This window comes from Physcomitrium patens, chromosome 6, assembly GCF_059467195.1.
Source record: "Physcomitrium patens ecotype Gransden chromosome 6, ASM5946719v1, whole genome shotgun sequence".
Taxonomy (NCBI): Eukaryota; Viridiplantae; Streptophyta; class Bryopsida; order Funariales; family Funariaceae; genus Physcomitrium; species Physcomitrium patens.
Genome location: NC_143415.1, coordinates 15,534,677 through 15,545,502, shown reverse-complemented (window position 1 = coordinate 15,545,502; position 10,826 = coordinate 15,534,677). Strand labels below are relative to the sequence as shown.

The 10,826-nt window shown below is 33.3% G+C and overlaps 1 long non-coding RNA gene across 1 annotated transcript; it reads right to left on the bottom strand.

Moving 5' to 3' along the window:
- Nucleotides 1-4,767: 4,767 nt before the first annotated feature.
- On the bottom strand, nucleotides 4,768-7,565 carry LOC112283149 (uncharacterized). Its single transcript, XR_016503443.1, has 3 exons — nucleotides 7,411-7,565; nucleotides 7,024-7,316; nucleotides 4,768-6,850 (listed from the first exon to the last, which is right to left on the bottom strand). It is a non-coding gene; the product is annotated as an uncharacterized LOC112283149 (long non-coding RNA).
- Between the last annotated feature and the right edge of the window lie 3,261 nt (nucleotides 7,566-10,826).

The window sequence follows — 10,826 nt, the reverse complement described above, 5'->3', positions numbered from 1 at the left end:
TACTTTATCAATTGTTGAAAAAAAAAATGCTACTTCAATCTCTTAGAAAATTCATATTTCAAAAAAAGTAGATCTAGGTTGGTTCAACAGCTCCCATTTTCATGAAGCCTTTGTTTTTGTTTGCTCTGCTCTACTATTTCTTCTCCTCTAATTAGCTGAGTTATTTTAGCTAATGTGGCGCTCAACATCTATATCAATTAAGAATCAAATCAAAGTCTATACTATGGCAAGTTACTATTCTCAATCTTAAAGTTCCTACTAGAATTTAGTAAATAAAATTTAAATGATAAGAGTGCTATAGGCATATAAGATCTCTAGCCAAAAAATGAGACTAATCCTCGTTGTAGTGTTAGTTATCTAGATTTTTTATAATTTAGGTAGATCCTAAGATTATAAAGAGAAATATAAAGAAGAAGATCTACTGATTAGAAAGTATCTAAATTGAATACTCTTCAAGTAGCTTGACGATATTTGGTCCTAGTTAACTAAATTACATCTATTTCCTATAAGAAGTGACATTTACTTAAGAAGAAGTATTTGAGACCATTATTCATCTATCTTTGATAATCCTCTTTGCTTAGGTGTTGTACAGTATGTTGGTAGACCTCAAAGACAACTAAAAAACCTTGGAAGTTGGCCACCTATTGTTTTCTTTGGAGAACTTGAGGAAATTTGGCTTGTATGAATGGAGCATTATTCATCCTATTAAATATTTCTTGTTTGATTCTTGCCATTAGTTGTATTATACATAAAAAGAGCTCTACGGATGGTAGTTGTAATACTTATTCCAATGTAATTGATTAGATCAATGTATCTATTTTTGCTTATAGGTCTTCTTAGAAGATTTGAGTGGAAGGAGGGCTAGATTTGCAAATGAGTTGTTTGGTTGATATGTATAGGCCGATCAAAATATGGAGGTACATGCTTCTTACTTCTTTGTCTTCTATTATAATTAAGTTGTTTGGTTTTCTAGAAGGTGATAAGTTTGTTTGATGAAAAAATATTAATTAGGTATATAGATCCTCAAAGAATCAAGTAATCAAGTCCTTTAGTTCTTTAATATTTCTTAAGATGTTTGTAAATAATTGGTCAATAGCCATCTGAAGATCTTTGTCCTCTTATAGAGTTTTATTATTTAGTTGGAATTCATGTCTAGTAGATATTATGTATGGATATTATGAGAAAATTATTATTAAATATTATAAGATAAATAGTTATAAAGGAAAAAAAATACCATTTTGATTTATTATTAGTCATAATTAGAAATATTTCTTATTTATTCTACACTTTTCTAAAAACCTTGTGAAGTTAGATTTATCATTTAGTTAATTGAGTGTATTGATCTATTAAGTTCCAAAAAGCCATTCCAATGTATATAGTTATTTTTATAAGTATTAAAGAGTACTATCTTTAGATTGAATAGATTTTGATTTAGTTCATATTGACTTTTTTGGATCTAGAGGTATTAAAAGAGTATAGTTTTTAATATTTTCTATGAAATATTGGAGATAATTATACATGCCTTTCTAGAGTTCCATGCTAATTTCTTGTATTATATATCAAGGTTATCAGTGTCGTACTATACTTGCTTATAGTATGTAAAAAATTAATTAAAATATATATTATGTTTGTAAATCTTGATGTAGATTAGAGTGGTTAATAAGTAAATTTAAAGAGAGTTGCTATGAGAAAATTTATTTGGAGGTTTATCTATTTTGATTATAATGTTTATATTATGTAAGCTTTAGATATTTGGTATAAAGCTTAAGAGAAGGTTGGAGTCTAAAAATAAAAATCTAAACTATTAGGAGGCTTATTGAAAAGGATGAAAGCAAGGTATGGCTAGATGAAGGCAAGGAGTGAAGATCTTCATCCCTATTAGTTGAATGTCATGTCCAATAGACTTCAAGGAGGCTGTCCGAGGCCTTACTAGAATTAGGGATTTTTTTAAGGTCATTCAAGCTTTGGAGGCTAGGTTCTAGAAATTTAGATTTTAGGATATGATTTGGATGCAAATTTTGTATGATTTGGAGTTTTTATGAAGGAGTTATAGATACTCAAAGTTAAGGTGTCAATTTCATACCTACTATCACTCTTTGGAGCATAATATAGGCTTACGAAGAGCAATAAAGGACCGGCAACTAGGCTTAGAGAAAAAACTTTCTTAGCTACACTTTTCATATACTTTTTGATGAATTATAAGTTTGGATGAAGGAGTTATAAGGTGTTGAAAATAGCACATATAATTCAAAGATAGTAAGTGAGTTGTTTTATTGATAGTAATAGTTGGAGCCATATCTTGAGTTTTTGGATGAATTATTAGTCCATCCATTAGCAATAACTAATTCATTGTAGCAATCTTTGAAGGTAGCTACAAATTCCATACTTTGGTTAATATTTGTCAATATTAATTATTAGTATATTCTTGTTCTTTTAGTTTTATGATGCCTCTCATATCACTCTTTTCTAATTTGAGTCTTATGGAGTATTCTAATTTTGTTGTATATGTATAAAAGTTACCTCCTTTGACAAATCAAATATCTTTCTATTGCCAATCATTTAGGTTCCATATAAGGTATAGGATAGATATAGAACTAAAGAGCCATATTTTGTAATAGTCTAGTAGAGTCTCTTTCAGATTAAATTCTTGTGTTTTGTTCCTTTCAATAGCTGTGATTATTATCCTTGCTTGTTCCAAATTGCTAGATGACATTTTATTAAGTCATTTTTTTTTTTTTTTGAATTCTTTGGTTGACAAAATCTTATATGTATGTACTTTCAATCCACCTTTATGTCTTTCTATGATATAATACACTATTAAGATTGGTCCTTCTGTTTCAAAGATTATCCACTTACTTGGATCAAGTGAGAAGCAACCTTGAAGATTCTAAAGAATGGTCATGACAACCTATTCACATTATATTGATAGAATATAAGATCAAATTCTAGGTTTGAGAAATTCTAGTTGCATCCAATCTTAATGTGGGAAGTACCAAAGATCTTTAACCATAAAGATGTTTTAATCCCATGTGTATAATCGTGTCTCTTAGTGAATTTCTAATATTCTTATTTAGTCTTAAATTCTATGGTTTTTCAATAACGATTGTTGTATGATTTCTTTGTAATATCTTAGTTTTTTTTTTTATTTTAATCCGTTTTATATTTGTATCTATATATAGAATAAAGTTTGCTATAGTAGTTGAATTGTTTGTAGTAGTCAGTAGGCTATTGTGATCTAATGAGAGTTTGCATGCCACTACCTTGCACTTGCAAATCTAGTTTGTGCAATATTATGATGTACAAAGATTTTCCATGGTTCATAGCCTAGTTTCAAAGCACATACCATTAACTTGGATAGAAGGGCTGCTTTTTGGAATGCCAAGTCATAGAACTTCAAGCCCCCATATATTGTGGATTGAATGACAATAGTCCAAGGGACTTTGGCTTTTGTATTTTTTCCATCTGTTATACCTCACATATAGTTTCTTTCTAGAGCCCTTGCTTGTTTGAATATAAATTTTGTTATATTAGTTCATGAATTGATAAACAATATTGAGGCAAGTATGACTTAATTTACAATTAGAATTTGTCTTGCTAACCAAAGTCTTCTTACTCTCCACACATTTAATGCTATTGTCATTGAAATTAGGATCTTGTTGCTGATTTCTTTAGGAACTATCTCGAATCTTAGTAGAAAACCTAAGTAGGTAGTAGCACCCTTGGTTGATAACCATTTAAGGCTTGGATCTCTTTGCCATATCTAGTTCCTCTCTATAGAGTTAAGCTATATGTCCACCATCTTGTCGCAATCGACTTTTACTCTTGAGACTTGACAAAATAAGTTGATGACTTTTATTGTATTATACAAATTTTATTCAAATCTCACAAGATAGAATGTTGAATCATCAATAAACATTAGGTTTGTAGTTACTATTTCATCTGGGAAAGTGAGGCTAGTGATCTCATAATAGATATCATCCAACATATATTTGAGGGCATCCTCAACTAGAAGATAGAGATAGGACACTATGAAGCATCTTTTTCTGACTGACCGTTCCAGTGAGAAGTTGGATCCTGATGTGCCATTGAAGCAAGTTGTGGCATTGGCATGGATGTAGAATGTCATGGTAAATTGGACCCAAGTAATGACTAAATCCCATATGCACCATGAGTTGTTGTAAAAATGTCCACGACACTTGGTTGTAGGCTTTTTCAAAGTCCAGTAGTAAGAGTATAAATTCTTATTGATTAGTTTTTGTCTAAGACATGGCTTTGAAGGCCATAAATACATTATCAAAAATGATTTGATCAAGATGCCTCACTCCATATGATTTGTGCTATTCAAGAAGTCGATTTGATGTGTCTTGGATTTCCACTCCTCAAGCGAGAGTTTGTGCTCTTGGAATAAGAGGATGTCGGGCCTTGGTTTTGATTTCGAAAAGAACTCCCTGATTTCTCTCTTTTTCTAATTCCCGCAAAGTCTCTTCCCAGGCTTTGGACATTCAAAGTTGCAATGCAAATGGGTTCATTCATTGCCCTCGTATCCTATTGGTGGGATACAGGACTCTCCCTCACCTGCCCTTCTGGTGGGTGGCCTCCTTTTGTAGCTTGGTGGGTGATTGGAGTCTCATATAGTTCATCGGTCCTTTTCCTTAAGAATATGGGGACGATAGCATCTGAGAACTCTGTTCCAGACGGTGAAGTCCAGCCCAGGGCTTCCCAGAAATTAGAGTGCATTTGGGTCGTTGAGTAACCAATGTGCCCGGCTGCTACAGGGTTGCATTCTTCTCTGACTACTAATTTAGCTTTAGGCTGCCAGATGAAGCTTTGTTTCCTCGAACTGATTCTGCTATTCTTCTGTTGTTTTGTAGGTTCCTTGGGATCAGTTGACGAGTTCGTGTGGCGAACAGATTCTCTTTGCCTTTGCTTTTCCCGGTCTAAAATCCTTTCGCTCGCTGGTCTTCATAGGAGCGGCATCGGCTGCACTGTCCACTAAATCCACTGTATTCGATCATATACTCCTTTTCTGAATCCGCATCCATTCTCATGATCCAGACTGACCTAGGGAGGTCTTCTGTGTTGTCAGTCAAGATCCTTACTCTTGGTCCAAATAGTTTCGCCCTACATGTTTCTCCATCGTCGATCAGAAGTATCTCAAATGTTTGATGTAGTATCTAGTGAAGAAATTCTTTGGTTCGGAGAGATTGGAGGAGACCAATCATTTGTGCCCACAGTGCTGTTTTAAGTTGCTTATGTGATGCTAGTTCGTCTTCTTCATAGTATGGGGACCATGGGTTGCAGCATAGTTCCCTATTATCTACTCTGTAGGAATAGGTACTAAGGTTTGTCTTACTCCTTCCTCCTGTGAATTATAAATCTATATAGTTGTTAACTCGGATAGTGAGACACTTGAAGGAGTGATGCAGTTTGGTTTTAGCCCATATTGTAAGTCTACGGATGCCCGGGCTACGTTCTCTCATTACTCCTAGGACCATATATTTTTGGAGTTGTTGCATTTTGTCTTTGTACTTCTGACGGATTTCGGGGTCGATAGTAGCGTGGATTGTCGGATGGGGTGCAGTGGTGGTTCTCTCTACCTTTCGGGTTCCGCTCTATCTATTTCCCTGGTTTTCGGTTGTCCTTCAATAGATGGGTCAGAGAAGAAAATAGGGGTTACTTGATGTTTGGTAACGAGGTTGTATTCTGCGTAAAATTCTTCCATGAATTTAAGAGGGGACTATGGACACTCTACCCACCATTTCTGCTACTGCCTCTTTTTCATTGGTTTTATGGCACAATCCCAGGTTCCCATGTTGATGTATGATTTGTTCCGCTCTTGCCCTGGAGTCTTGTACTTGTTTCCGTAGGAGTATATGGAGTTCCCTGTGGGTGTCCCCCCCCCCCCTCCCCCAATGAAAATGAGTTTGTACTACGTTCTATTACTCCTGTTTCCTTTGTGCCCGGGGTGTGGAAGTATTTGCTTGCTTGTGTGGTATCAGGGGTGATCTCCATCTGAATCTCCTCTTAGTTGTCCTCCTGTGAGGCCTGTTGATGTTGTGGTGTACCTGTCAACAATCCACTGAGTGGGGCAGAGATTACCTGTGGTGTTTCGACGTTCTTTGTTGATTATCCGACCGTTGGGGTTGATATCTCCTTTGAGCTTGGTGCTACTTCCATTGCTCCAGTGGTGTGCAATAGGTGGTTCGTACCGTTTATTGCTTTCGTCGTTGTTCCATATGTCTTGATGTCTCGCTCCACTGTTGAGCTACCTTTGCGTGTCCTCAGATAGTATCTTGAAGCCCTGGATCACTCTCCACTACTCGTATGTTCTGCGTCATAATCGATTGACCCTGCTACAGAGTCGCGGCCAACAGTGTTGGCACTGCTGTTCTGCGCTCTGGTCCGGCCAGCTACTATACTATGCGCCATCCTGCTCTAAATCACAAAATACAGAGCACTGTGCTCCGCGAGAGATGAACAATGCGTTACTAGCAATCACGTACACACAATACCTTGCTACACTCGATTAAAGGGATTCCGTAAAATGCGGATCTGCGGTGGTGCGTCTCCGGTTTTCACGGAGACCCCCAGGCCAGCAGCAGGGTTCCTATTCTACCACTAGTTACTATTCTCAACCTCTAGACCACCGGTGCCTCGAAGCGACGACTGACTACGACACCTTTCCTGGGCGCCTGAGGAAACCGCCTGCTATCATCCGCCTGCACGCCTGCCCCGCACTACCTCTCCGAACTACCCACCTCCACGCCTCAACACCCTCCTCCCCCCCCCCCCCCGATCTCTTCTCCAGAATAGGGAATCCAGACTTCACTTCACCGCAACAGGTTGTCTTCTGATTTGATGAAGAACACAAAACAAAGGAAATGATCACTGAATGAAGGCAAAGATTACAAAATGAAGGAGAAGATCATCGAACGATGGAGAAGATTATAAAATGAAGAGAAAGATTACGGCCACCTGTGCCAACACTGAACAACAATGCAAGCTCTGCCTGAACTGTACTACCTTCTCTCGCCAACGACGATCAACCCGCCGCCGTTGCTACCTTCTCTCAGTAACGACGATCAATCCCCCCGCTGTTGCTACCTTCTCTCGCCAACGACGATCAATCCGCGGCTGCTACCTCATCCCAGGAGATAACACATATCCAGCTAGCACCGACACTCTGGCGGCCAAAGTCCAATCGTGACGACGGCGAGGTCCAGCACCGCATTCCAAGGAGGAAGAAGCAGACTGGCTAGATCAACAACGGCTGCGACCAACACTCCCTGCCAGTTCTCTCACCTTACCTTCGCAACCTAGGATGGAATTAATTGGCAAGAAGTCAATAAATGAAGAGGAAAACGCAGAAGACAAAGCAGTGGCGTGGACTCGACTATTCACAATTCCAACCTTGCTATTCAAAGTTCTTGCAGTCAGCAACATTGCCATGAATTTAGTGAAGCTCCAACAGACGGGGCTCCTGCCATAGCCACAACCGCGCTCTCCTTGTTGTGAGGCTGTGAAATTGTTTCTTAATTCAGTGTGAAAACTGGCCTTAGTTGTGGACGAGAAGTTTTGGGAGTAGTTGAGAACAACCCTTTTTCATTAATTACAAGGGCTAGAGAATGGCCTTATGACGACTCTTTGAAGATGTTTGAAGTCTCTTTGAAGTCTCTAGTCGCTAGTCTCTTTGAAGATGCTTGGTGGGCCAGCGGCTTATACACACTAAAACAAAATCACTTATTGTAATTCTTATATGAGTACACTGTATGTATGTATGCATATATATATATATATATATATATATTATCATAATAGCCTACTTATGACAACCCTGCATGCGAGTTTGCAAGGATATCCTCCCTTCTACATTTATGAGTTATTTTCCTACTTGACATCCCTCTTATAGTTTGTTCTAATGCATCCTCAATTCTTTTCTAACATGCAATCTAATCTTTTTGATTGCTACCCTTTCGTACTTCCAACTTGTCAAAATAAGATTTTCTCCTAGTGAGCCAATTTGAGTGCTCACATGTGTATTTATTGTGCATTAGTGATTTGTATTTGATTGCATATTTGATATTGGTTTATGACACTCAATTTTGTTGTATATAACAATCTGTATCTATACAATACATGGGTTTTAGAATTTGATAGGTTTTATTTAAGGTTTAATAAAGATTTCTTTAGGATTTCTTTTGGATTTTTTAAAAGTTTATTGTAAATTATTAGATTTTTTTAGGATTTCATAGGATATAGAATTTTTTTAGAATTTTTAATTTTTTTTTTATAATTTCTTTAAGTTTATTAAAGATTCATGTAGGTTATATTGGAACTCATTTATTTAGGTTGTTTATAGTTGTTTGGATTTGGAATTTAGAATTAAAAAGATATTAAATTGATTGAGTTTAGAATTTTTAAGAAAAATAAGATTGTCAAGACAAGTAATTTTAAATACCTCATTTCTATTTTTGATTTATAAGAAAAAATTTAGGATTTAGATAAATCTTTTCTACAACTAGATGTCTAGCACATTTCCAAGCAAGAATTCATATAATATAATATATTAGTAAAACCATATATATGCATATGTATATGCATGTATATCTTTCAATGCATATATATATATATATATATGCATTGAAAGATTAATATGTCTTTGAAGATTGAGATTGAATTATTAAAAAAGTCATCATCTTAATAGATTAAATAGCCTAAGAAGATTTTCTAAGATAAAAGTTATTAAATAACTTTGAAAGATAATTTTTTAAATTATTAAAGAAAAAAACACAAATATTGGAATTAAAGAAGGTTGAGCTATTTCTTCAAGTAGCTAATAGATAGTTATAAGAGAAATTGGAAGTTTTATATAAAGAATAGAAAAAAACTTAAGAATTGAAAATAAATTAGAATGAAGTAGAAGAGGCTATGGAATTACTTCCAAAAATATTTTAAAAAAAAGAAAGAAAGAAAGAAAGAAAGATTGGTTCTTAAAGATTAACACAAATATCTAAGACAAAAATGCCTACTTTGTAATCAACAATGTTTACTATTCAATATTTTACAGCTGCATTAAGGAAAGCAAAAATGAGACTTGATAAGATAGTACTTAAAATATAAGATCTTTAAATTAATTTTACAAGATTTAAAGAATTTTTTAAAAAAAATTATTTGAGGTGTCTATATTTATTAGCTATGAGAAAGGTCTTGTAGAAGGTTCTTTGGAATTGCAAGACTTATGACATTAGTATCTAGTTATAAATAACTTCTAATTGAACATTCTAAAAGTAAAAAACTTGTTGCACATGTATTAAGAGCCACTTTGCATATCTATAAAAGTCTAAATTTATAATTTGTATTCAAGAAACTTCTTCAAAGCTCTTGAAAAAAATATTGTCTTTTTAATATATTTTTATCTATTTTAATTTACTTCTATTTATCTCTTTTTATTTAAGTAATATAGATACATATTACACTATGATAATAAGAAGTATAAAAATATTAGTCTATGATTCTTTGACAAAAAGTTATATTATAGCAAAGGAAGCTACAAACTATGGTACAAAGATGGATGATGATTGTAAAAACAATAGAAATATAGGACTAAGTATATTTTTGTCATCTACTTTATCCATCATGCAAACAAAGAAGATACTATATGAATTATTATTAAGAACAATTACTACTATGAGTGATATAATAAGCTAAAAAGACCTAAATACTTTTTTAGTGTATGCATATATTGTTAAGAGGTAACCTAAAGCTTTGATAGAATATAAGAGGATGAAAATTTTTGAAAATATAAGAAAAAAAAAAAAACTTCTTCTAAATGCAAAGTAAAGAAATAAGAAAAATGAGATTACTTTATAAGAATAAAAATGAAAGATATTCTAACAAAATTGAAGAAAAAATTGAAAGATATTAAGAAAAAAATAAAAAAATAAAAAAAAATTAGCTACTTGCAAATTAATTATAAAATTAAAGGAGCAACTAATTTAAAGAAGATTCTTAAAAAATATGTATTCAATGCTAAAATAGAATTTACATTGAAATTTTTTTTGGAGATTATTAATAATTATTCTTTATAATCATTTTATTAATAAAATCAAAAAAGATATAATTAAAAAATAAAATAATATTAAATTGTATTATTCAAGAAAATTTTAGAATAGGAATAGATAATATAAGCATCTAATAATCCTTAAATTGAATTTTATAGAAATTTTTAAAATATAAAAATAAAAATTGGTGGTATTTCAATAAAAATAAATAAATAAATAAATAACTTTGTCAATGACATTGTATTGTAATTTTTTATAATATATAAAAATTAACTAAAATAGATAATATATTTATAAATTTTGATGTACTTTAGAGTGGTTAGTAGGTTAATTTAAAAAGAGTTGATGTAAGAAAATTTATTTTGAGATTTACCTATGTTGATTATAGTGTTTAAAATATATATGATTTAAATATTTAGTATAAAATTTAAGGAGAAGATTGGGACTCAAAGATGAAGATCTAAACCTCTAAAAAGCTTATTTGAAAGAATGAAAGCAAGGTATGGATGGATGAAGGCTAAAAGTAAATATCTTTATCCCTATTGGTTGAAGGCCATGCCTAATAGGCATTCAGCAAGTTATCCTTGACCATAATAAGGATTTTGGCGGCTTCAAAAGGAGCATTTGAGAATTAAAAATAAGAGTTGTAAGGTTTAGGATTTGGACTACAATTTGTGTATAAATTTTAGAGGATTTGGAGTTAAGATGATGAAGTTATAATTGTTTGAAGTTAAGATATTTTTTTAAGACATACTATTACTATTT